This window comes from Catharus ustulatus, chromosome 3 (assembly GCF_009819885.2).
Source record: "Catharus ustulatus isolate bCatUst1 chromosome 3, bCatUst1.pri.v2, whole genome shotgun sequence".
Taxonomy (NCBI): Eukaryota; Metazoa; Chordata; class Aves; order Passeriformes; family Turdidae; genus Catharus; species Catharus ustulatus.
The window spans coordinates 11,212,823-11,237,629 of NC_046223.1; the positions used below are offsets into that span (position 1 = coordinate 11,212,823).

Here is a 24,807-nt window from a genome sequence, read left to right on the forward strand (position 1 = left end):
ATCCAGCCCGGAACTGTAACCCTGGTTCTTGTGGCTGTATAATTCAAACATTCTATTTCTAGAATGGAAATTGGTTTTGCAGTTCAGTTACAGTGTGACAGGGCCATGTCAGGTGATTTGATGGAGAGATGCTGGAATCGGCTGGCCACTAAAATTTGCTATATCTGTGTTTGTGTTCCAGAACATACTTGTCACAAGTGATAGCAACATTCCTAAAGAAGCTCTCCCACCTCCTGCAGAGACCTATCCACAGCAACCAACAAGCAGCAGCCATCTTAAAATCTACCCCTTGGCACACTAAAACCACACTTCTCAAAGCCAGGTGGAGTCAACCAGTGTATTCTTTAAGGGATTTTGGTTGTGCATTTTGGAATGTTGTGCTTGGTGCCTGTGCTCAGTCATTGGCCTGTTATGTGTGATGTGTTGTATAATTTAAAATCTGATGATTCTAGACACTAGCCTGAGTTTTTAATAAGTGGCTAGAGATGTGTGGTTTCTCCTCTATCCCCCTTCCACAGACTAGGTACTTCATACTTTCTGAACATGCAGTGGTTTTTGAATGTTATGAAGGATGTAAACTGCAGCTGAGAACACATCAGTGCACCTTCCCCTGCAAAAAAAAAAAAAAACCAACCAAAAAATGGAAAAAAGGAAAAAAGATAAAAAACCCACCATCAGTAGTTTTTAAAATCATTGTCATCATGTAGCATTCCTAGAATGTCTGTACATACTAAATGAAAGAGGGAAAATGGGAATAGCTTGTGATTTTCTGATTCTTAATATGACTTTTTTGGGAGGAAGGCAAGGAAGGGATCCGTACTTGCGGCGAGTTAAAAATAAGTTTTAATTACTTAGCGTAAGAACATGTTCTGAAAAGTAAAGATTTTGGACTTAATGTGCATGGAACAAAAGGCCGTTGTGAGCTATGTACGAGAGTTGCTGTGAGTTTGTATTCTGCCCTTTATTTTCTGTGGGAGTTATTTCCTGTTGTTGACTAGAGTTCTTTATTTAGAACCACCTAGCTACTGAATGACGGCTCGCTTGCAAGAAGAAGAAGTGCGATTAAAACTTGCTAAGGCTTATTCCAAGATCTCCCCACTTCCATTTATTTAAGGGGAATCTTTGTTAAATGAAAGAAAGTGAAGTTCCAAACAAAACTGCATTTCCTTCTCATTATTGTGCCCATATCAGCTGTGGCAGCTAGCATGAAGATCTTGGCAGGCTGAGGTCTTTCACCTGAACGTCTCACAGAAGACAGTGTTTCTCTAACAGAAGTGATTTGGTTTAGGTTGTTCTGGTTTTAAAACAGAAACAAACCCATCAAATGCCAGGCCTCCCTTTTTGCTGGCAGGAGTAATGCACTGATGCCCTTGGGGGCAGCTCTTTCTATGAACCCCACAACTCGAGTAAGGAGTGGGCATTTGCACTTTCCCAGCTGCTCAGAGAAGGAAGAGTTTCCTTTGAAGAGCACTGCCAGCAAGAAGTTTCTGTATGCTGACCTGCCAGTATTTGGGTATGTGTGTGGAGTCAAATTATCAGCACTTTGACATCTGCCTAACTTCTTTTGAACTCTTGTGGCAGGGGCTGAACATCCAGCAAGAGTACAGTGTAGTTAGCAGAAAGCAGATTCATCGAGAAAAAGAAAAAAGAAAAAGATTTAACGAAAATTTAACATGAAGGTTAACCACTGTAGGTAATAGGTAAGTAGATAAAGTACAGTAATTTCACGAATACAAGCCGCACCATTTTGACTAAAATTTTGCTCCTACACCGGAAATGCGGCTTATACTCAGGAGTGACTAATATGTAAATAATTTTCTGACATTTACAACCCCAGAAGTGCCAGCCAGGGTGCTGAGCTGAGCACCTGCCAGTAAAACCCAGGATTTTGCGATTGTTACAAATTGGTTACTGTATTGTGCGGCGGGTGGGGCCAGCTCAGCGCTGGCAGCGCGGGGGGAGGGAGGGAGGCAGGGGAGTTCCCTACTTCAGGCGGGGGAGAGGCAGGGGGCTCTGTGCTGACATCCCCATGGTTCGGGGAGGAGGCAGGGGCTCCATGCTGCCATCCCCGTGGCCTGTGGGGTAAGCGGGGGGCTCCAGCCCCCGCCTGCTGCGGCAGGAGCAGGCAGGCTCCGCCCCCGCCCTCCACTGCCACGGCGGGAGCAGGGGGTGCTCCATCCCTGCCCGCCGCGGCGGGAGCAGGGGGTGCTCCGTCCCTGCCTGCCACTGGCGGAAGCAGGGGCTGCTCCGTCACTGCCTGCCACCGCGGGGCAGCGCCGGGCCAGGGCGAGCGAGCCCAGAGGCGGCGACCGGCCCCGAGTGGCCCCGCCGAGCGGCCCCACCGAGCTGGGCCACCTGGCACAGCCCGAGCCGAGCCAGTAAACCCCCCGCCATGCCGCGGTTCTGTTTCTATTTGGCAACTTTGTTGCACGCGGGTCCTCGCTGCGAATGACAGAGCGGCTTATACTCAGGTGCGGCTTATTTATGGACAAAGAACGAAATGTTTGCCAACACCCAGAGATGCAGCTTATAGTCCGTGCAGCTTGTATTCATGAAATTACTGTAACTGGGGTTTATTATGACTTTTTTGTTTAGCAGGAAACACACTAGGAATGTCCCCTGGGTGCGGATGATTAGAAAATGCACTAGGGCCTGAGTGGTAGCAGATGGACAATCATCCCTCCTTGGCCTGTCTGGCTCCTTACTGTGAGTCTCTGGCAGAGGGTGCCTCTTTCTGCCTAGCTCTTGCAAAAGGATTGGTGCCTCTCTCTGCAGAACCTGGGGCTGGCTGCTCTAGGTGGGCAGGTACTGCGCTCTGCAGACAGGAGTTATGGCTCAGTCGTTGGCACCTTCCCTTCTACAAATGAACCCGATAGAAACTTGTTTGTAAAGTTGAATCTCTGTAGGAAAGTGGATCTCTGTGAAAGAGAGAGGGGTTTGGGAGCCTTCTACCATCCCACATGTGCTGGGAAAGTTTGTGGCTAGGAGAAGAAGCGGGGAAAGCCTCAGTGATACACCTCGTGTTATTTTCTTCTGCTGCTGTCCGGTAGTCAAACAAGGGAAACCTTGGACTCAGTAGCAGCGCCATCAATGGGAAGGCAGGAATGTTCCTTTGGGTCCACTCCTTTCCTTTGACTTGTTCTGCTGTGTACTCCAATAATGTCTCTGTTTTGCCCTCTCACCAAGTCTAAAATAAAAATAAAAGGGGACAATTATTACCTACTTATGGCTGTCACAGAAAACCACCATAGGCTTTAGGGAGCCATGTGCCACATGCTGCATCTTCTTCCCTACCTCCATCCTTGCTCACGACATCTCTTTTTTCTTTCTTTTTTGTTTTTTTCCTGCTGTTTTCTTTTGCACCCCTGCAAATGCCCGCACGTGATATGTGATATGGGTGTGACCAGACAGGAGAGCTGCCCCTCCCCTATTCCAGACCCTTGCCGCATTTCAAGGACATTAGCACCCCAGAGCCACTGTGTGAAGAAGAAAGAGACGATTAAGAGGTGTGAAAGAAAAGGAACTCTGATGATAAATGGAGGATTTTCAGCTTTTTTTTCTTTGTCCTGTTGGTAAAACCTAAATGCTGGGTGGGTTTGCAGTGATTTAGTGTTTCATCCTTGCTTGGGAATACTAATTAGATGTAAACCTTTTTTGAGCCTTTGCCTAATGGTCACTATAAATGAAGAGCTTCCTTTAAAGTGAAAGAACATTAAAAAAGGTTAGAGGAGAACCTAAATTAATTTGTGCAGTTCCTTTTTTCTTCAGAAAGATAAAATGCATTCTGATGGTTACGGGGTGGTTTTAGGTAGAGTTAAGAAATGCAGACACCCACAGTCTGTTTACCTGCATATACAGTATGAGCTTCTGCTGACTCTTAGCCGTGCTAGCACTAGGGAATGCAGAAAGACAAAATGAATCATTACCACAGGCATAGTCACTAAAAACGTCTGATGTACTCATTCAGTCTTTTATTTTTATTTAAATCATCTCTTTGTACATAATCTGAGGAGTTACACATTTTTGAAGAGTTAAAACAGAAAGATTTGTGCATTCACTGCATTGACTCAATGAGTTCCGTTCTAGATTATTTTCAATTATTTGTAGAGGAACAGAATGGCAGTGGGAGTTAACACTGCTACATTTGATGTTCTAGTGCTAGGTTTTCTGCCAGCTCCTTTTATTTTTTTTTTTTTCTTCTGTATTTGGCCCTATAGATTCAACTTCTGGTTTTTTGGGGTTTGTTGGTTTTGGCTTTTTTGCTCTTTTGTTGTTTTTTTTTGGGGGGGGGGTTGTTTTTTTTTTGGTTTTGTTTTTTTTTAAGAAGTGGAGTAAGTCACTCACTGTTTACTTAAAATTAGACCCTCAAAAACCTTTGTCTGAAAGGAGTACAGATAAACATCATCTGTAAAGAATTTTGCGCCTGGGACAGTCAGAGAAAGGATTTATGATTACAAATTTGAATTGCTTTGAAAATGCCTCTATCTTGGTAAGCATTCTTTGAATGAGCCTCTAAGACACTGCAGAAACTAGTTTAAACAATAGTCCCAAGCCCCCAAATCTGTGTAGGAGCATTAATATGCTTTATAGGTTGTATTCCAGCCAGCAGAAGCAGCTATAGGTGAGTGCATTCATTTGGATGTCCACATATTAACTCGTGTTTTCATATAAATGAGGATTGAAATAGCTTGTTGTTGGTTTGGTTTTTGGTTGTTTGTTGGGTTTTTTTTTTCTGGTAATGCATCTGAGCACAAACATGTTTAACTCCAGTGACATGGTTTAAGCCCTGCATAACATATTGAAATGCTGTGTAGCATCCTACATCAGCACTGTAGCCATAATACCATTTTGATTGTGCCCTCCCAGCCTCAAACTCATTGTAACTGTTGTACAATGCTTTAATGCATCGAATCTGAGCAGGAACATCCCCTTCTAGAAGCCTCTGGTCACCCCACTGGTGACCCCATTTGGTCTATCAAACCTTTGGCATCTGAGCAGGGTTGAGCAGTGCTAAACATATTCCAACCTACCTATGAACCCAGGCCTCTTTCAGGTTCCAAGAGTGCTTAGGAGAAGTGTGGGGCGCATCTGTGTTCCAGAAATGTTTGGCTCCACGGAGAGTTTTGTAGGAGTAGCTTTGCTTCAAGGAAGGGCTGTAGTCTGTGCTGCACTCAGGGTAAGCCAGAGCAGTAGAGCTACTTTCCCCTGGTGAACAAGGAGCAGGTGGTCCCTCAGCACTGGGGACATCGTGGTGACCTTTGTGCTGAAGTGTGTGTGGCTTGCATGTTTGACAGCCCCATGTTGTTAAGATTTTCAGGCTCGTGTTGGGTTTGTGCTCAAGACTGGTGGGTGGCCCAAAGTCTTCTGGCTTGATTGCAGCGACATCTGTTTACACCAGTGGTTAATTAGGCCTGAAGACTGGCCATTTCTCTATTTTCCACAACCATTTCTGTGTTTTTTCTTGGTTAGAAGTATTCCCTCCTCAGTTCAAAGAGGCTTTGGTTTTATCTGCAGAATTTTTTTCCCTCTTGATCCACTGGCCCTGGTATGAGATGAATATCAGGACATCAGCATAGCCTCTCTTCAAAAAAGTAACCAAGTGTTCCAGAAAAAAATGGCTTGTGCTTTTGATAGAGACTGCAGAGTGAGCATTGAAAGGGAAAGAAAAGCAGCCTGAAATTGTTTAAAACTCAACTCAGTGCAGAGTACAGTTCACTGTGTCACAAGAAGCAGGATTGGAAAGGGGAGACTGTTTTAGGAGCCTGTGTGCCGTACAGGCAGTGCCAGTGTGGACAGTCTGGCCTGGGCCAGGAATGAAGCACATCTTGGAGGGGCTGCAGCCTGAATGAGATTCGAAAAGGATCACAGGTTTTTATAAAAAGGCAGAAAGATGTGAGATATACAGCAATGGTAGGCAGCCCGAACCTCTGTCAGAGGACAGTCCTTCAGCTGGAGCAAAGATGATGCACACCAACAGTCTCCAGAGGACTGGGAGTGCACAGGGAATTACAGAGGGAGGGAGTAATCTCTGTGCATGAGGAATGCAGAAAAACCTCCTCTGACTAAGCCAGCTAATGCACACTGCTTTTTTTTTTCTTTCCTGATAATCCTGTTCCATAATATTTCCTTAATAATTTAGTATGTGAAGAGTAGCCCTTCTGAAAAGCATTAAATCGCCAAATCTTGCTTTCAGATGAAACCTTGCTACCCCTGTTGTTCGCACACACTGGGGATTTTTATTTGGTATGGCTATTTGAGAGCTATCCTGGAGTTAAGGGTTGGGTTTTTTCCTTAATTACTTAATGAATTTACCATGTGGCACAATCCTTGGTACTGCCAAGCAATAGCTTCCTATTACTCGACTGTACAGGCCTGATCCTGCGCTACCAAAGCCAAAAGCAGTATTTGGGAACCAAAGTTGTCATCAAAATCTGCAGGAAGCTTAAAATAACTACACAAAAGAGGTTAGTTGCACTCAGAATACTGATTCATGAGCTCCCTCATTTTTTGCATCGCTGTTCATTTTACCCAAAGAAGATCAACTGCCCAACTGGACATATAATATATGATACTGCATTAGAACTAAGGCGGTATTTGGTCGTATTCATTAATTAAACTGATTTCTCCTGTAGGGTTTTTTTTCCTAGAGAACCAACTGAGAATGATAATTAAGCATATTATGCATTCTAGGGAACGGTGTTTCTCCTACTGCCACAAAAACATAAAAGGACAAAAATATGAACTAAAGCAGAGAATGAAGCGGGGGGGGGGATGAAAACTAAAACTGGAGTGAGAAGGGGTATGAAGCATTCCTTTCTTTGGTTTTCACTGACTCCTGTGCCTTGGGACGCATGGGACAGCCTTGTTAGAGTGGAAGAGTTGCACTAACAAAAACAAAGAAGAAAAAGCCATTGAAATTCCCGGGTGCAGCTCTCTCCCTGCTCATGTACAGGTGCAGATAGCAGTAATGCAGCACTCCAATTTTTTTAATGAGGAACTTGTTTTTATTTGCGGCAGAGCCTGAACAGAGGTGGTGCGAGGTGTGAGCAGTGTTTAATTGTGCCTTTGCACACTTTCTCCTTACCCAGGAGAATCTTGCTGCTCGGTAAGGAGTGCTGCTTGAGTGGAGCGAGCAGCTCTGGCTGTATGCAGGCCCTTTGTTTAGTTCTTCCCAAGTTACCAGTGCTGAGGGGGGCCTTTATTTGCAAAAAGTTGTCTGCTCTGGGGGGCAGTATTAGATGTTTGCCCGCCAGCTCCTGCATGCACCAAAGCAAAGACATCCAGGGAGAAAATGAAGTTATGTTGAACCATTACCTGATGAAATCTCATAGTATTCATGTGTACTGCAATCAGAAAGGAAAAGGCCAAGGATGCAATTAGAACCATAGGAAGCAGTTCACTCACTCTATTTTTGAAAAATGCAAGGGATGCCAACATTCCAGCACACCAAACTTTGCCACTCTTTCCTAATTACCCATGTTGATGGGCACATTATCTGGCAGTCTGTAGTGTTTCTAATGAATTGATTTATGAAGTCCAGTGTCTGTTTCCCCCTTTCCAGTCTTTGATTTCTCTTTGTTCATTTATTATCTTGTTCATTTATTTATCTTCGGTGCAGGGATGTTTTTTGAATTATCTTCATGAGTCCTGGCCTCAATCAGACAGGCTTTGACTATCTCTGCTCGAAGACAGGGCTGCACTCAGGCTATGCCTGTAGCCCACATCAGGTTGGTACTGCTGCAGAAAGACACAGCTCAGCTCTTTCTCTTTTACTGTGTCATCTTCACATGTGAGCAGCTCAAGGGCCTGTGTCAAGGCTATGACAGCACTACTAAACCTGTGCTACTGCTCCCTGGGAAGCCCATGCACGTATGGTTCTGAAATGGGATGCATTTTGGATGGCTCCTCCTTGCAGACGCTCAGACTGTTCCTCCCTCCTGCTCTCGCAGGCTCTAGAAACCTCTGCCAGCAGACACACTTCTTAGCACAGCATTTTGTGGCTCTGTTGCAGGCTGCTTCTCTGTGCTTACTGACGTGTTCGGGCAAACTGCATTTGGGTCTTGCAGACATCTTCTGGTCAGGCTGCTCCAGAGCTGCAGAACGGAGTTTCTTGGCCAGAAAGGTCTCGCTCAATCAGGTGTGAGGCCATGTGAGGAGCAGTCAGCAGCGGGATTATTCTCCGGTGCAGCCCAGCCTCGTCCCGCCGTGCCGGAGCCTGTGCTATGCATGAAGCACAGGAAGGAGCTCTATTCATATCGATTAGTATCGTGACCTATGCTCAGCTGGGAGTGCTTCTGAGTGTGGATGCAGGTTGTACTAGTTGTGTTCAGAGGCACAATCTGAGTTACAGCGTGACTATAAACTCCTGCCAAGAAAGACTCAGGAGAGTTACAGTAGGAAACAGAAGGGGCGGTGAGCTTTTTCTTATGCTGGTGTGAAATTGGAGCAACCGAGTGAAGTCAGAAGCATTTAAAACTCGAATGACACAGGCTCAGGGTTTTTACTGCCGAGTGTAACATGGCAAGATCAGGGCTGTGCATATCGGGCTGGAGCTCGGCTGCTTATTTAGCAAATGTTTGTGGTTCTGCCTCTGGTGCCGGTGATAGCGTGCACACACCCAGGCACGGGGACTGTAAACCTGCTGCGGACTTTGAGCTCCGGAAGGCAGCGCTGCTCGGCTGGGCGCATCCACGGCGCAATTGCGCAAGGCCAGATCCCGCCGTGTTACAAATGTGTAAAGGAGAGTGGAATGGGGGCCCTGAAATTCAGTAAATCCAGCATGCAGAAAAACCCCAAACAACACAGCCAACAATGTGCAAGTATTGCAAATAGTCTGTGTGGCTTTTGAGTAGGCAGAATCCCACTGAACAGGTATCACTCAGGCTCTAAAGAAAATGAACCTTTTCCTTTTATTTAGTGATTTTATTGTGACACTGGTAATTTCAGGGAGAGACTCGTTTCCCCAGGCAGAAAGACCAAATTTCAGTGCCTTGCTGCTGGCAAGTGTCCAGCCAGGGAGATTCTGGTTTTAATGTTTGCCAGCTCCTGGGCACTTCGCAAATCACTCGTCAAAATCTAGTAAATGGTTTGTGAATTGCTTTGCAGATTGGTTTAGGGCTAACTCCGTGCCACAGATACGGGATGAGAGAACTTGGATCTCCTCAAGGAATGAATGGCTGATAGCACGAATGGAAAGGGAAAGGTGTGCTGAGGCCTCCAAACCGGCAAAATAAAATGTTAGTTTTAGATCTGATGCGCTTTCCTTCCTTTTTGGTGAGTTCAGCAGAGTGATCAAGTGCCAGCCCTGGTGTTTAACCATCAATTAGATGAGGCCTTTTCAATTCTAATTTCAAGAATACATAAAATCAACGCTTAGTCTCCTTTTATTTTGGCAGATTCACTATTTTGACTGTTTGGTGGTGTTTTTCTTTTGTGGGTTTTTGTCAGATACAGTTTCCAGGGTAAGGAAACCTTTCTTCTAAAAGTATCCTTCTTTTACTTTTCAGTTTTCTAACTGAAAATGGAACTTAGTTTCTAGCAAGACCATCATCTTGATTGATCACAAATCATTACAGACCGTTTTGAGCGTTTTGAGCATAATACCTAAACGAGTCGTGGTATTAATGACTAATAATCGCCTTTATATTAGGTCTTAAAGCTTTATTGTCCCGAAGTACAACCGGTTTAGTAGAACATGAAAGGCCGGAACGATCCGAGATGCCTGCTGGGGCTACAGCCAAAACTATAAGGTGTTTGAATCGCCTTTAACAGCGCCGGCTGGGATTACAGCCCCTTTCGAAACTCAATCATTGAGGTGACTTAAAATAATCGTCTTCTTTCCAGACAGCGCCTGGTGCCGAAAGCTTCCCTCCTTCCCCCAAGTCTTCGCGCGCTCGAACATCTCCGTTTGGCCTCATTTTTGTGCTTCGGTGGTATCTGCACAGCCCAAATTAGCAGCGAGGATTCCACGGACGGGGGCCGCCGCCTCCCTCGGCTCCCAGGTGAGGTCCCGGGCGCGGGTGGCGGCCGGCAGCTCTCCGGGCTTCCTCCACATCCCCCTTCGCCCCCGCTCTGCTTGGCCGGGCCGGGGGCTGACCGGAGGTGCGGGGGGAGGATTTTGGGTTGTACTTGGACAATCTGGGGCCAGCCCCGCGCGGGGAGCAGGGCTGGCAGAGCTCCGTGCCCCGGCCGGGTCCCCGCCATCGGATAGCAGGGATACTTGTCATATTTGCAGTCGGGGCGCGCTGGCCCCGGCCTTTGTGCCGGCTCGGCGCTCCCCGGGGAAGCTGCGGGGGCCGCGCTGCCCGCCCGGGGCCGGGGCACGCGTGGGTAGCGCGGGGAGCCGGAGCGGGGGAGGAGGAGGAGGAGCCGCGGGGGTTGGGGGGGGCGGGGGAGGAAGGCCGGGGCCGAGGCGGAGCTTTGACGCGGGTCGGAGGGTGAGGAGCTCGCCGGAGCCGCCCCTGTCGTCAGTGCTGGCGGCAAGTGCTGGGAGCGGGGCTGGTGGTGCCTCCTCCTTCTCCTCCTTCCTCTCCTCCTCCTCCATTGTATAATGCTGCGTGATCGCAGCCGCCGGGGCAGAGCGGAGGCTTAAATCCTCACGCCGCCTGCTCCTGCCTCCTCCTCCTCCTTTCCTCCTCCTCCGCATCCCACCCGGCCCCTCCCCGGAGCGGCGCGGCGAGGAGCGACATATGGAGCTGCTCTAGGGCGAGAGTTTCCGACCTCCCCCTCTCCATGCTTTAGTTCTCAGGTGGAGCTGCATGTGGTGAGTGGGGCTGGGGGGCTACGAGGCATCGGGGCGGGGGGGGCGGGCAGGGGGCGGCGACACTCCCCCACCCCCTTTGGCTTTGCGAGTCATCGGGGCTTGTTTTATCTCTAGCTTTAAATTGGTTCCCGGGCAGAGAAGCCCAGGGCGGGGATTCTCCCCTTCTCCACCGTGGGGGTGGGGGGGGGGGGGGGGGGGGTGGTGGTGGTGGTGGTTCGTGCTGAGATGAGCAGAGGAGGGAGAGCAGCGGAGTTGACCTTATAATACGCCCCCTCCCCCGCCGATGCGGGGGGATCCCAAGTCGAAGCAGGTGCGGGTAGCTGGAATATACTTTTTTATCGAGGTGGCTTTGCCGGCCCCGCTAGTGCGGCCAGTTGTGCTCTCCGGAGCCGGGCTCCCTCCGACGCCAGGAAAGCCGCGCCGCCCCGGTAAGTTCGCGTGTGCACCGAGAGCCCCTGGAGCCGGGGGCTGCAGCCTGGCTTCCTTCTCTCAGCAAGAGCGGAGGCTTCAGGGAACCCCGAAAAGTGCGTGCCGTAGTGCCGGGAGAGCTGAAAGGGCCTGAGGGAGACTTTTACTCCGCTGTAGCAAAGCTGACATATGGCTGGGCAGGACCCGGCTGGCCCCGCTGCCTGGCCCTTTTCAGGGCTTGGTGTTAGGGCAGGGGATTAGCCTGTATTTTCCCTGAGCAATAGCGCGCATGGGTCTTCCTTGGGAGCACCGCCAGCACGGAGAGACAGGCGTCTGGGGGGGGATTTTGTGAATAAGATGTTTCATCTTCTGGGAGGGACGGCAAAAATGTATATTTATTAGGATTTTTTTGGGGACGGATGAACACTTGAAAAAAAAATTCTTTTGTAGTGCCACCTTGATTTGGAGCATTGGCTACTCACATCAGGATCTGGAAAAATAAGTTCTTCCTAAGCATGAAAATAAGAGTACAGTTACCTGCTGTCATTTCTTGCATTTTGTGAAACACAGCTGGAAAACCCAGGGCCACTTTAGTTGGAAATCATTGGAGGGGCTTGTGTGCTGTCCAGTGGGCCCCTTGGTGGCTGATTTACAGCTGTGGGGCAGCTGCTGGTGTAAAATAAAGCGAATCTGCCCATTTTATCTCCATGGGGGTGGTGGTGGGGAGGGGGGGCTGTCAGATTCTTTGCCTGAACTTCGGTGCAGCACAGCAGAGCTGTTACGTGTGGCAGTGTGTGCTCAGGTAGATCCAAGGCTCTCGGGAGCAGAGAAATCCAGGCTTTTTCATCTGGTTCCTGGTGCAGTCATCAGGGTGACTCTCGCTGCTCTCAGTGGGTGCTGGATTTGGCCACTCTAGAATGCACTATTGCCCAAACAACGGTGGGAGAGGGCTTGACTGCCCCAAACACCAGTTTTATACTTGTGTCTCTCAAATGAGTGAACACTTGCTGTGTGTGTGAGATCAAGCAATGCTTTCTACCTTTTTAAATTCTGAAGTTTTAGGCATGGATCTGCACAAGTAAAGGTTCCTGTGTCTTATGGACTTCTCACAGGATATAAAATTGACAGAGGCACCTCAGTTTGCATCTAAGAGCTCAGGAAGCTTTCACATGGTAAAACAAACTATAAAAATGAATTGTGTTTTCTTTAAAATGACTGCTATAAAAATTAGCCAACTGATCTAGCAGGGTGAATTGAAAGGAACCTTTTCTGGCTGAAGTTAAAATGCATGCATTTTTACATAATAGGATGGTGTCTTTAGGCTCTGATTTAACATAATGAACCAGTGGTGGTGGTAGAGATAGGAGGAGGATTAGGAGTATGTGCTGCTGGACAGGTATCCGAAAGAGTGTCCTTTGGAATACTTCCATTGTTCAGGCAAGTATTGCAGCATCCAGTGTAGCAGCTCTAGATAATTCCTTCTCTCGTGACTGATTCTGCTTCCATTTAAGTTGGTAGCAGCAACCACCCACTCCTTTTCTGCAGGAACTGGATTGGACTGCTAAAGGAACGAAGCTAGACTTTGTGCATATTAAAGCACTGCTTTGATTTTTGTGTCAAGCTGATTTCTTTTTCTCTGAAGCTGGTTGAAAACAAACAAAAAGAAACTTGATAGCCATAGGTCCTTCAGGTTTTGTCTGTAGATGAAAGTCTTAAAGAGCATTAAATACATCTGTAGGTGCTGATTTATTAAGAGTTGTAATTGTGTTCCTTTATACACCTGCTCTTTTTAATGGGAAAGATGAAATAAATAGTTTCACGGGGGAAATAATAACATAAATATACCAAGTACTCAAATTGTCTGCCTGAGAGGCATTAAGGACTTTGAGATAATGTCCTAATAGCAAGGAAACACTCAAACTTCATATTCAAAATGTTTTTGTTTTTTTTTTTTTAAGCTTCCATGAAGTACAGCAGATTTAATGCAGTATCTAGTTTGAAGGATTTTGCCATCATTCACGCAAGCTGCTTTTCTTTTTCAATAAATATTTTATTGGGCAAACATTTTTTTTTAGGAACTCTGACTTTTTTCGCACTGATGTAAAGCACTCCTGGCACAGTTCATCTCTGGCAGTGCTAACACTAGACAGGTGATCCAAAGTATTTGTGACTATTTTTGCTTTTATGTAACATCTGAAAGTGTAATCTGTCAAACAAGGAGAATGCAGTACTTTGAAAGTGTGAGTAGTCTTCTGGTGATCTACTTCTTATGAGGGCCGGGTAGCAAGAGAGACACCTTTTAACTCAGCTCTATAGTGTAACAGGCTCATAAGGAGACAGCTCCAGTTGCAGTGGTTCCTTAACATGCACAGGAATCAGTGCCAGAAATAGCTTTCAGTTACGAAGTCCAAAGATCAGGAGTGTTTCAAAGGAGAGAGCAAGGTCCAGCTTCAATGTAAGCCCATTGGCACTAAGCACAGATCTTTAGTCTTGATGAATCTTTTGCTAATTAATGGTTTGTGGAAGATGAAATTTGTCAATCTGAGCACAACACTCATTTTCTTCAGGTGTATGTAATTGCGTGTTTTCTACCACTTCTTTTGATTTCTAAACTTTCATCAGTCAGAGAAACTACTGTCATGAAGAGGTGCTTGTTTTCTGTAAATGGAGAGAGACTCTCAACATGTGTTAGTTCTTTAATTCTTTTATAAACAGAGTCAATTTTTGTGTTTGCTGTAGTGGAGGCTTCAGGTTTGTTCAGCATTACCAATGCAAACACTATAACAAAAATAAGATAACAATGCTTGGCTGTTCAACACGAGTGGGGAAGGCAAGGCCTGTAAATGCTGTGTTAATGTTGCTCTTGGGTGTGCTGAAGTGGAGCCCAAACTGAGGTCCAAAGCAAATGTGTGGCTAGGAGACAGCAGAGGTTTAGTGGGAGAAACAGGCTTGTGTGTGTCACAGCAAGGGTCCCTGCCCTGACTCTTGGCTGTGTGGGTAATAAACTGTGTGTCACTGTGCACCGCAGAAACTGCAGTGCCACCACGTTTGCCTCACCGGTGGCTCCTGGTGAGCATGTCAGATGCTGGGTGTCATTGCCAAGTGGCCAGGAGGAGCTGTGAAGATGTGCTGGCTGGGACATTCCTCCAGCTCAAAGGGGATTTTCAGGGTGGGGAAGACCTGATTTGAGGGGCATTTCCAAGGGAGAGTTGGGGTAGTCTCCAGGGATGTTTGGTGTAGCCTCATTGGTCTTCAGAAAGGGCTTTAAGCTGTGACTAGGAGTGGGAAGGCTTGAAAGGGCCAAAGAAACTGTCAAGTCACCAGAAAGCAAGTTTTGGTTTTCATGTGTCCCTTCTTTGAGGGTGGAGGCTCATCTAGCTCAGGTGAGACAGCAGCCACCACCATATCAGAGTGACACTGGATCCAGGCTGCTGCACTGAAATTAAAATCATGCTTAGAGCATGGTTATGTGAGGTCAGACCACTTTTCTTCAAATGAGGGACCAGGTTTGGTACCCTCCTCATCTTGGTACATAAAATCAGAGGTGTTGCCGTAGCACGACAGGTTCCCAACCTGTATATATGAGCAGTGTTTTGAGTACCAGTAGTTTTAAAGACAAATTTCTTCTTAATGTCACTCTGGAATTGAGTTTTAAGTGGCATTGAATGACATGAATCTCAGTCTGTGTAATTATTAGGAACCAAACCTGTTTACTTTGCTTTCACACCAGTAAGGTGTGTTGGATTTCATCTGACAGTTTGTTTCCAGTGAAGTTAGAATAAAAATTGAATTCTTAATATAGTAGAATACAGAGAGAAGAGTTCAAACATGAGTTGTTTGCTTTTAATGTTATTTTGAAAACTGGGCAGTATATGGAAGTAGCAGAAAAGATAAGTTCCCTTTTTCAAGGAGCCCTGAATTGGTGGAAAGATCTAAACTTGCCTTAATACTTCCTCAGATGTAACAATTAAAACTGTTTTCTTGATCCCAGATTTTCCACCCCAGAAACCCTTGTACTGCTTTTGAACCACACTCACCTTTACTGGAAATTTGACAATTATTGACTGTTTTCATACAGTTTCTTGTAGTAGACTGTAGCATTAGTCTTAAAAAACCCTCCTGTCATGCCAGGCAGGCAATAGGGTTGAGTGAACTGCACTATAGCAAGAACCACCCATGACTGGAGGTAAACTATGCGGATATATGTTGGGGTGGAGGTTGAAAGGAGCGTGGAGGGCATATTTGAAGCAGACTGTGCAACTGCTATAGCAGGTCTGACTAGTTTGAGATGCCTAAAGGCAGCTTTGTCTTAACTTCAGGTAGCTGCACAATGAAGTTTTAAGTCCTAGTTCAGAAACACATCATCATCATCTTCCGGTGCTTCCACAAACTTTACTTTTCATGTGTTTTTACAGGTGCTCTTTCTCCCTTGGAAAAAAGGCTTTAGTAGGTACATGTCCACGTGCATGCATATCATTTGCATATTTTTCAAATATACATTTCATCAAGATAAGAGACTAGCGTTTGTGTGCAAACCACAGGTTTTTTTTTTTTGAACAGTGGTGGTTACATTTTGCTTTTTCACTGCTCTGTGGGCCTTGTGTGAGACAAGCCACTCTATTTCAGCACTTTTGGCATGGCCTGATTTGCTGCGGGTGGGGTCTCGTGCCTGCTTCTGGCCCTGTGTCGAAGTGCCTTAGGCTTTAGGAGCTTGCAATGCAGTCGCAGGGATTTTGACTGGGATACTTCCGTGCTGGCTGTCCCAGGGGTCCAATAACCTGCTTGGGGGTTACCCTGCTGGGACCTGGCTCCTCCTTATCCCCTCCTGTTCCATCTGCTTGGCGAAATTGGCTCTTCTAAACAACCCTTCCACTTTCCTTCCCTAACTAAAGTGTTCCACAAACAGCTTGTGAATGAGTACAAGAGAGAATATTTTCTCTGTGTGTGACACATTGTGTCAAGCTTCCTGTCTCTGCTCTGCTTCCCTTTGCTGGCCAGGGGACACACGTGTTATATGTGTGCTTGGCTGAGGACTTTAATTGTGGGGAAAATCATTATAATACTATCATGGGTGAGGTGAATGGGTTGTGTCTGACTGAACATGAAATAAAGTTTTGGACATTCTGTTTCCTAACCTGTTCTCCTTCTCTATTTTCTCCCCCCAATTTCCAAAATCTTAGTTTGTTGTTAAGTTTCTTTGTTCGATGTTAATTAATCTGTCCTAAGCATGCTTCAAAATGCAGACTTAATACACACGTTGTCAAAGCACACTGTTTAAAGGGTCTCATTTAAGTTTAAATTATTTACTTGAAAATTTTTAAATTACTCCACATGGAAGAGACATGGGTCCCATGGTGGCTGTTTTAAAGAACATCACTTTAGTGTAATACTTTTTATTGTGAAATCAAGCAGGTGCCATGAAAAATGGAATCTCTCTTGTCTCTAACTCACAGCTATTTTAGATTGAGAATAGTTCAAGGCTGGCCAAAGTTCCCTTTAATCAGTTTTCAGAAGGCTCCTTTGTAGGACATGGAAACATGCTGTATTTCAACAGATGCAAGAGCATTAGTGCACTGGACTGAAAGGCCAGCAGCTATCATCTTGTCCAACATAATTTAATACCATCTAAGCAAACTTTTTTGTCAAATTTTAACTACCTTTTTTAAATTTGTTTTGTTTTCATTGGTGGTGGAGAAATGTCCAACAACTTTTTCACCTCTTTAAGAGAAACTTGCAGAGTGAGTGGGTTCTTCTTCATAGAATTTATTTGTTTGCAGGGTTGTGTTCATTTCATTTATGAAAGCAACTCATGTGCTGTTTAAGCTACTTTAAAAAATGCCAGGGAAACACCTTTCTTTTCTCCTAACTCTCAGTAGTGCAAAACTGGTTAGCAAATAAAATCTGCAGGCCAGAAACTAAAATGACTTGTCATTGCTGGCATTTGTATGGTGCATTTGCAGTATATATTTCTTCAGAGGGTTTTTTTTTTTCCCTTCCTCCTCTTCTCTCCTGCCATTTGCTGCTTTTCAGTTTGACTGTGATAATTTATTCAACACTGTTTTCAGAGCAATAACCTACTTTTTGGGGAAACCATTCAGTTCCTTCAGTAGTGTGGGAGTTTTTTTCCCCCCATGTGTTTATTAAGGGTCTATGACAAGGGGGAAAAACAAGATATCTTTGGGGAAAAGATGCTACAATAGGATTCAAACAAAGTAATTATACATTGGTGAGAAAAATTCCCTTATTATACACAAAGGGGTGTCGTCTCTTGTGGGCACAATTCTCATTAACCTTTGCAGGAATTGCACAGGTCCAGTGGAGATGGGTCTGCAGTGCTCAGTCCCTATGTACACTAAAAATACCAGGCAGCCTGTGACACATGCGTGCCAGTAGAGATATCTTGTACAATTCAACACAACGTTACCGTAATCCATTGTTCTGTGCACCAGTGCAGGGGAGGAGGGATGCACAGCCGGGCTGGCTATTTCATTATTCTCCCTTAGAGCTTGACCAGTAGCATCTTTTCATTACAGGCATGTAATTTTAGCAGTGAAAAGGGAGTGTGTGTGTTTCCCAGCCTCTGTCACTTTCTGGTAGCTGTTCTAGGTCTTTCAGATTGTTTTGAATTTCATCTACAAGCGAGGTGTCTCTTTTTAAACAGCACTTGCACTGTGCTGGTGCCTGCTGGCTCTGCAGGGGGAAGGAATGGAAGGCAGTCTTGGCTGAATTGGGCCCTGGAGCAGTACAGAGCCATCTTAATTGCTGCTGCTCCACCTCTTGACGAGATGGCTCTGGTTCTCCCAGCATGGAGCTGTATGCAGCTCCAGCGTGGCTCCTTGCCCACTGACACGGGAATTCATGGTGCCATGGTCCTGCCTGTGGGACCGGCACCTCCTGCCTCCATGCAAGGAGGCCCAGAGTGCTGCACTTGTGGGAAGAAACAGTGCTGTGGAGCAGGAAGAGCTTCTTGGCTGATCCCAGGGAGAATTGTTTGTAGAAACTCTTGCATATTTTTTGGGTGACAGCAAGCAGAGTCTGCTGAATAATCGGCTAATCATATAGTAAAGTCAGAGGATCTGGCCTGGTGCTGTGCCTGGGTTGCTTTAGTGCAGCTCTGATTTCCTGCTGCTGATGCCCAGGTGTGTAAAGCAGCTCCTGGTCCTTCAGCAGGGTGCTGAGCCCATGTGTTCACAGCACACTCAGTTCACATTTGGAAGGCCTGGCTGCTTCCTTAATACTGCCACATGGATACCCAAATTTCAAAATAGCCTCAACCCAGCTCTTTTTGGTGGCTCTTTGAAGCACAGAGCCCAGCTAAACTGAACCCCTGGGAGGAGGCTCCTGGTGGTGGCTCAGTCCTGCCGTGAGGAGATGGTGCATGCAACCATCCTGGGAAAGGACGTAAAGGAGATTTGGCACAGATGTGACCTGAGATGAGGGCAGTTTTGCCAGCTTCTGGAAAAATCTCTCTCCCTTCAGTAGGTAACCCTAACAAAGCATCTCCTGGTAGTGGGAAGGGAGGACTCCTCCACCCTGATCAGGCTCAAAGCAGGTGGTTGGTGGTGAGCAGGGCCATGTCTGCACGAGGTCTGTGAAGGGCTGTGTCAGGGCTGGCAATTGTAGGCAGTGTGATTCCTAAAGCTTCCAGTTAAGGACAGGACCAAAAAAGGGCAGGTTGGGGGCTTGTTTGCATCTTCTGGGCACTGTTTTATACGGAAGCACATGGGAAGTCCTGTCTGAAGCCGAACATGTGAGGATTGACATTTTGGCTTTGAGGTCTTTGAGACTGAAATTAGTTCTGCTGGGCAATCCAAACCTGTTCTGTTTTTTTTTTCCAGTAAAGACAACTGTCTTCCTGTACGTGAATATTGAATAAATGTTTTTCAACCGTGATGTGTTACCCAGGTATATCCTCCCTCTTGCTTTGCACTGAAAAGGAGTTGTCAGAGTTGCTCAGGGCTTTTGCTCTTGCCTTTAGCCACACAGTGGTTTGCAGTGTGCTTTGTTGGCTCTCCATGCTGAGAACCTGTGTGGTCTTGTCCACTTTCTGGTTTTGCCAGGGCAGTCTTTAATGCTTTAACAAGCTAACAAGTGCTCCTCTGATTTAAACTTGCATTAACTTCTGCTACCCTGATAGAATTCCTAATATTATAAACACCCTTAATAACATGGCTATAATCTGGAAAACGTGCTGTCCTCTCTCCAAACAATTACTTAATGAGGCAGTAATTTATTCTAAGCTATATTTATTGGAGCCCATTCTAACTTTATCAGACGCACTCTGTTAGGATGTGTGCAGTTAGTCAAAAACATTAAAACTGCTCCACTTCTTCCAGGGGAACATGTTACATTTAGCAAACTGACAGCATTAGAAACTGTTTCCAATTTAATAGAAGCGTATGTTTCCTGCAAGGCTTAACACGCTGCAGAGTCAGAGATTGCCTTAGACTGCGGCTTTGCCTTTTTTTGGCGTGGTGAAAAGGAGCTGAAACTGAAGGCAGAAGTGGAGTTTGTGTTTTTGGTTATTTTGCAGAGATCCTTTTAGCAGGTCTTCGGCAGGCTGCAAGTTTAAGAAACTCTCAAGAAAGTGGTGTGGGTGGTGCACACAGAGCTCTCGCTCCAAATGCAGTTTCTGATCATGAACAAACATCAAGAGCTTGCTTTGCCCTCTGGGCCTCAAATAGTACAGTATGCAACAAGGGAGAGCAGGCAAGGCACGAGGATGGAAACAGTAGGATCAGATTACAGTTTCAAAATATCGCTGGAACACGTTGGCTGGCGTTACACTATTGACTGGCTTTATAATTGCATTGCTTATTTGCTAGGGAAGGCTTCACCTTACTTTCTGATTAACATGGACACTCCTTCGGGGACCTGGGGACTCCAGGCTCTGAGTATCAAAGGCAAATCCTGTGAGACCTGCACGACTTCAGATGCTTCTCAAATGAGAGTCTGAGCTTCCTGTGTTGTCTCCTGTTTGCCAGATTTCCTTGCACAGTCCCTAACTAAGTTCTACTTAGATTAGCCTCTAACAGTCACCCAGTATGGTTTTCCTTTTTACTTTGATTTTAACTGGAGAGGAGAAAAGACCCCTGTAACTCAGCTTGCTAGCTGCTCTTCACTCAGTCTTCACTCTGTGTGACATGCTTAAAGCAGGGGGCTAAGGGTGTATTTCTGTAGGAAGAGAAGCTGCCTTTCTTGCTAAATGCAGGAGTGGCATGCTGAGGAGCTTTTCTTGTTTCTCTGTTTCTTCTGGAAGAGCTGAGGTTTACCCATCCACCACAGGAGATGGGAAGAGTTAGGTCCCTGTAAAATATGTGTGAGAAATACCTGCCACTTACAGTTACTTCTGGCACAGACAGCCTTGCAGTGAAGACTTGCAAACATAAAAACAATCCCCTGTACTCTCTGGAAGCAGAGAGCTGCCCAGGAGGCCAATTTTTTTATATACTCTAAAGGAGAGTTTTGTAAGTGCTTATTAAACCTCACTCAGTTAAAAAAAAAATAAAAAAGGGCAGCCAGAATTAATGTAAAATGTGTCAGGGAAAACAAACCTTTAAATACGGAGTATCTTAGCACTGGCTCTGGAGAGGACAGAAACTCCTGCACAGCTCCATTCCTTCTACCTCTCTTTGTGGGTTGTGGGTTTTGTCTCCTAACTCACATGTGACATGAGACACAATTCTTACCAGGCAGTGTTGTCAGGAGTCCTCCTTAGGCAGGCAACATGTATGCAGTGCTCTCCAACATGTAGAAAGTGCATCAGATCCCGAGAAAGCAGCCTTTTGAAAAAAAAAGACAGAAAACCACTCTTCCCCCACTCCACCCCCCACTCCCGTCCTGACTGGTTGGTTCACACCCTGCAGGCCAGCTGCAGCACAGGGAGCGTGGCCGTGCAGCTCTGCATGGAACAGGCTGTCCCAGCTCCCGGGGATGCTGCCGTGCCAGGCTTTAAACACTCTGGTGTCAGCAGATGAAATCCCCAAGGAGGGGCGATTTCCATCAAGCTTGGGCCATTGCTTCTGAAAGTCCATGTTGCTTATTCACACCAGCCCTGGAGTTAAACCTCGGCACCTGGGCTGTTCAGCTTTCCGCCTTGCTTTGAGTGAGGCTGGGAGAAGCTGCCAGGTTCGTACTGGCCCTCCCCTCTGCTTTTCCTTTGTCACTTTGAATGGGATGAGGGTGCCAGTGCTCTCAGATGTCTGCGCTTCCACCTGCTGGGGCAGGTTTGCTGTGCTTTGCCAGGATCCTGCAGGCCAAGAAGCATCGTTCTGTAGTGGGTGAAGCCATGGTCCTGCCCCAAGGGGTCTTCTACAGATGTGTCCACTCTCTCTCTCTGCTGTGGCCTTGGGGATGTGGTAACAGGGACAGGGAGAGAGAGGTTTACTGGATTGCCTCCCTAGCTCTAGGGGACAGATACTCTGAAGGTGTAGAGATGGGTTACAAGTTCAGGTGGTCCCTCAGGTTGGGTCCAGCAACACTGAAATACCTCACAGCAGCTCAACCTGCCTCTGTTAGTTCAGAGGATCTGACCCTTGTCTTGCCAGTTGAACTCAGTTGTCGTAAAAGGCCTTTTTATTTTCGTCCGGCAGCTCTCTGTACCAAATCCTGATTTTGCTGAAGTCAGTAACAAAACACCCATTGACTACCATTGGGCCAGGATATAACCAACGGAACCCTCAAGGATGAGGAGTGAAGGATGGAGGAGAGGAAAATTATATTTCATGTGCCAGAAGTGACACAGAAAGCACTTCTGTAATTCACTGGATAGATTCTCTGAGAAAACCTGGTGAGGGTCACATCTGAGGTTTGTGAAACAGGAGAATGAAGTGTACAAATTCAGTGCTCTCATAGCACTAAGCTCTCTTATGGGGAGCTTTTGTGTTGCGGGATTTTGTTGGGTTTTTTCATACACGTGTGAAGTAGCATTTTAATTCCCCCAAGTTGCCTTTTTCTTTCTCTCTCCATTTTTACCCCCTGTGGTTTTAATTACCTAAGATTTCAGAAAGTAACTGGTCCTGCTTTAAACTCCTCTTCTCATACAAGCCCCTGTGGTTCACACCTGTGTTTCGGTGTTCGGCTGCCTGGAGAGGAATGATTGCCTGTACACTCGGGGTTTGATGCTTTTACCTTTTTGAGCAACGTGATGTTTGTTCTGAAAGTAACCTCAACTCTAATAAGCTGTTCATCCTCAAGACTGACTGAGGGGGTGGCATAAATCTGTGAGTAGAAATGTGACTTTTTAAAAACATTCTGTTTCCGCTGTTCCTCTTGGGGTTCAGTTCCTCCTTCTTTTTCTTTTCCTTCCTGTGTCAATGAGTGGGGAGGGCCTAGTGGATTGTAGAACTGATTTCCAAGATGAGCCCTCAGTCTTGAGAGGTATTTTAAGCTTAATTGTTAGAAGTCTTTGGAAATTAAAATTAAAGGTTATTTTTGTTATTGGGTGAGTAAAATCATTCTTTCTCTCAGTTTTTACATATCTGCTGCTTTTCTGTGCCAAAGTGCTGATTATTAAAGACTTCAGAAATAGTCCAGCGGTGTTGAAGTGTCCGAAGCACAATCAATAAACACAGTGCTCCTCTCACAACCTACACGTACCTCTGTCCTCTGGAGAGCAAAGGATTCATCACTAAGTGGGCTCAGACACACAGGCATTGCACAAGCTCTTCTGTGTTTAATCGATGCGGGTTGACTCCAGAGAACCATCTGCTCCAGGCTGATTATCTCTTCTACTGAGCCCCAACTGCATTTTTTTCCAGCTCTGTGTGAAAAGCATGCAGAGCCAATAAAAGGAAGCTAAATGACACGCGAATGAGAAAAAAAATATACTGCTTTTGTTTTTCAATTAAGAAAAGATAACTCCCAAACAATGCTAGAGTTTCTACGGCACGGAGGCGTGTGCAATTGCCCTAAATGGGCAAAAATACAAGTAAAATCTTTCTCAGCAACGATGGTTTAGCTTTGATTCTGGGTCTTCCAGAGCTGAAGCCAACTGGTAGATAATTTTGGGGAAGATCTCCGCGTAACTACTCCCCCTCCAATCCCCAGAAAGATGCAGCTTTTCCATTGTCTATCTTAATCTTTCTGGTTCCACATACCTAAGAAACATTGAAACCCCACTTGCAGACCAAAACCCTGCAACACCCTTTATTGCAACAACAACAACAAAGTGACGTCCAGGCTCAACTCTTAACACCTGGCCTCAAAATTGTGTTTAGCAAATGGGTGAAAATGCAGCAGAAATACATCTGGCTGAGGTTGCTGCTCAGCCAAAATAGATGCATGAAAGACCTTCCATGAATGCTACCCTTTATCCCTGTCTGTGCAGTTCTGCATTTGGGTGGGTTGGTGTTGTCTGGCTGCTCCTGTCACAGCTGTATGACTTGGTTGAACAACTCTCTTTTGACACCTGGGATAGTGCAGGTTTGTCTCATTTTGTACTGATCTTTGGTCAAGCTGATCTTTTTAAGTTTTGCGTTTTTGTTTTCCCAGTAGGAGGTTTGGCTGGGAAGGCTAGGAGCAAAGTTTTTGAGATGAATGGAACTGATTCAGATCAAATGCTGGTATTGCACAGTGTCCCTTTTTTTAAATGTTATTCAATATCTTAAGACGTACAACACTGATCCCTTTAGTGCAGGCATTGAACAGGTTGGTTGAAGGAGGGAAGAGATGGCTTGAACTGTAAAGAACAATCAGGCAAGATTGTCTTAAGCTTCTGTGGTCAGAAACTGTGAAATTCCTTTATGAAGAGCCAGAGAAAGACTTGCAAAACCCCAAGCATGTCTGGTTTTACCAACTCTTATCAGTTGGTCTAAAAAGATATCATCTCCTTGCTTCGCTTGGCATGAATTAAGTGATTTATGGAAACTGGAGGAAAACATTCTGTACTATTCCCATTGCCGTGCCAGAGGAGAAGGGGATAAAATAAAACTTTATAAAGCCAAGAATCTAGCCCCCTCCTTGATGGAATAAAACCCCCATGCTTAGGCTGACATCCTGCTTTGGTGCTTTACGGGTTAAACCCTCTTCAGAGAGTATTAGTGGGAAGAAAGGAAACTGAAAGCTGTGCTGAAAAGCTAGTAGGTGAGACTGGGAGTTGCCTGATATATTTTATCTTTTAAAAGGGCAGGCTCTGAATCAAGCTTCGTGAAGATCGAGTGAGATGCGAAAGCTTGACAGTCACACATATAGGAAGTGTTGAATAATCTCTGAGCTTCCTGGAAAATGACGTAGTGAGGTTATTGTAGTATTTACTTAGTGATGATCCCATAGTTCTTACTGATCAGCTTTAAAAATGCATTCTCTACCAGCACCTCAGTCTTGTGTGGAAATGGGCTTGGTTGGGTTTGTTGGAAATGCTTGGCAGCCTCACCTGGCAATGATGAATAACTGGGCACAGGGAACGGAGCCTGGGCTGTTTTCTTTATCGTGGGGGGAAAAGGTTTGCTTTGTGCAGTGAATGTTTTTATACATTCCTGGCAGAGGCTGAAAAACTTCAAACTCTTCTAGTCCCCAAACCATTTAAAAATGTCTTCTTTAAATAGAGCATTGTGGAAGGAGCACTGGTATATCTTTAGGACGGAGTCTGTCTTTTTTCAGGGGGAGGAGATAGCAGGAAGGGATGGAAAACTGCTAAC

General features: G+C 45.8%; 1 protein-coding gene across 4 annotated transcripts in view; it reads left to right on the plus strand.

Annotated features, from left to right (window-relative positions):
* SERTAD2 (SERTA domain containing 2) overlaps positions 1-24,807 on the plus strand; it is an 82,113-nt gene that overhangs the window by 49,841 nt on the left and 7,465 nt on the right. For 2 of the 4 annotated variants that reach the window (XM_033055037.2, XM_033055035.2), the window contains one exon: positions 9,844-10,001. The gene's annotated coding sequence lies outside the window, so the exon portion shown is untranslated. Of the gene's footprint in view, positions 1-230; positions 323-9,843; positions 10,002-15,061; positions 15,621-24,807 lie in introns of those variants that run through there. The other 2 variants (XM_033055039.1, XM_033055040.2) reach the window with 2 other exon arrangements.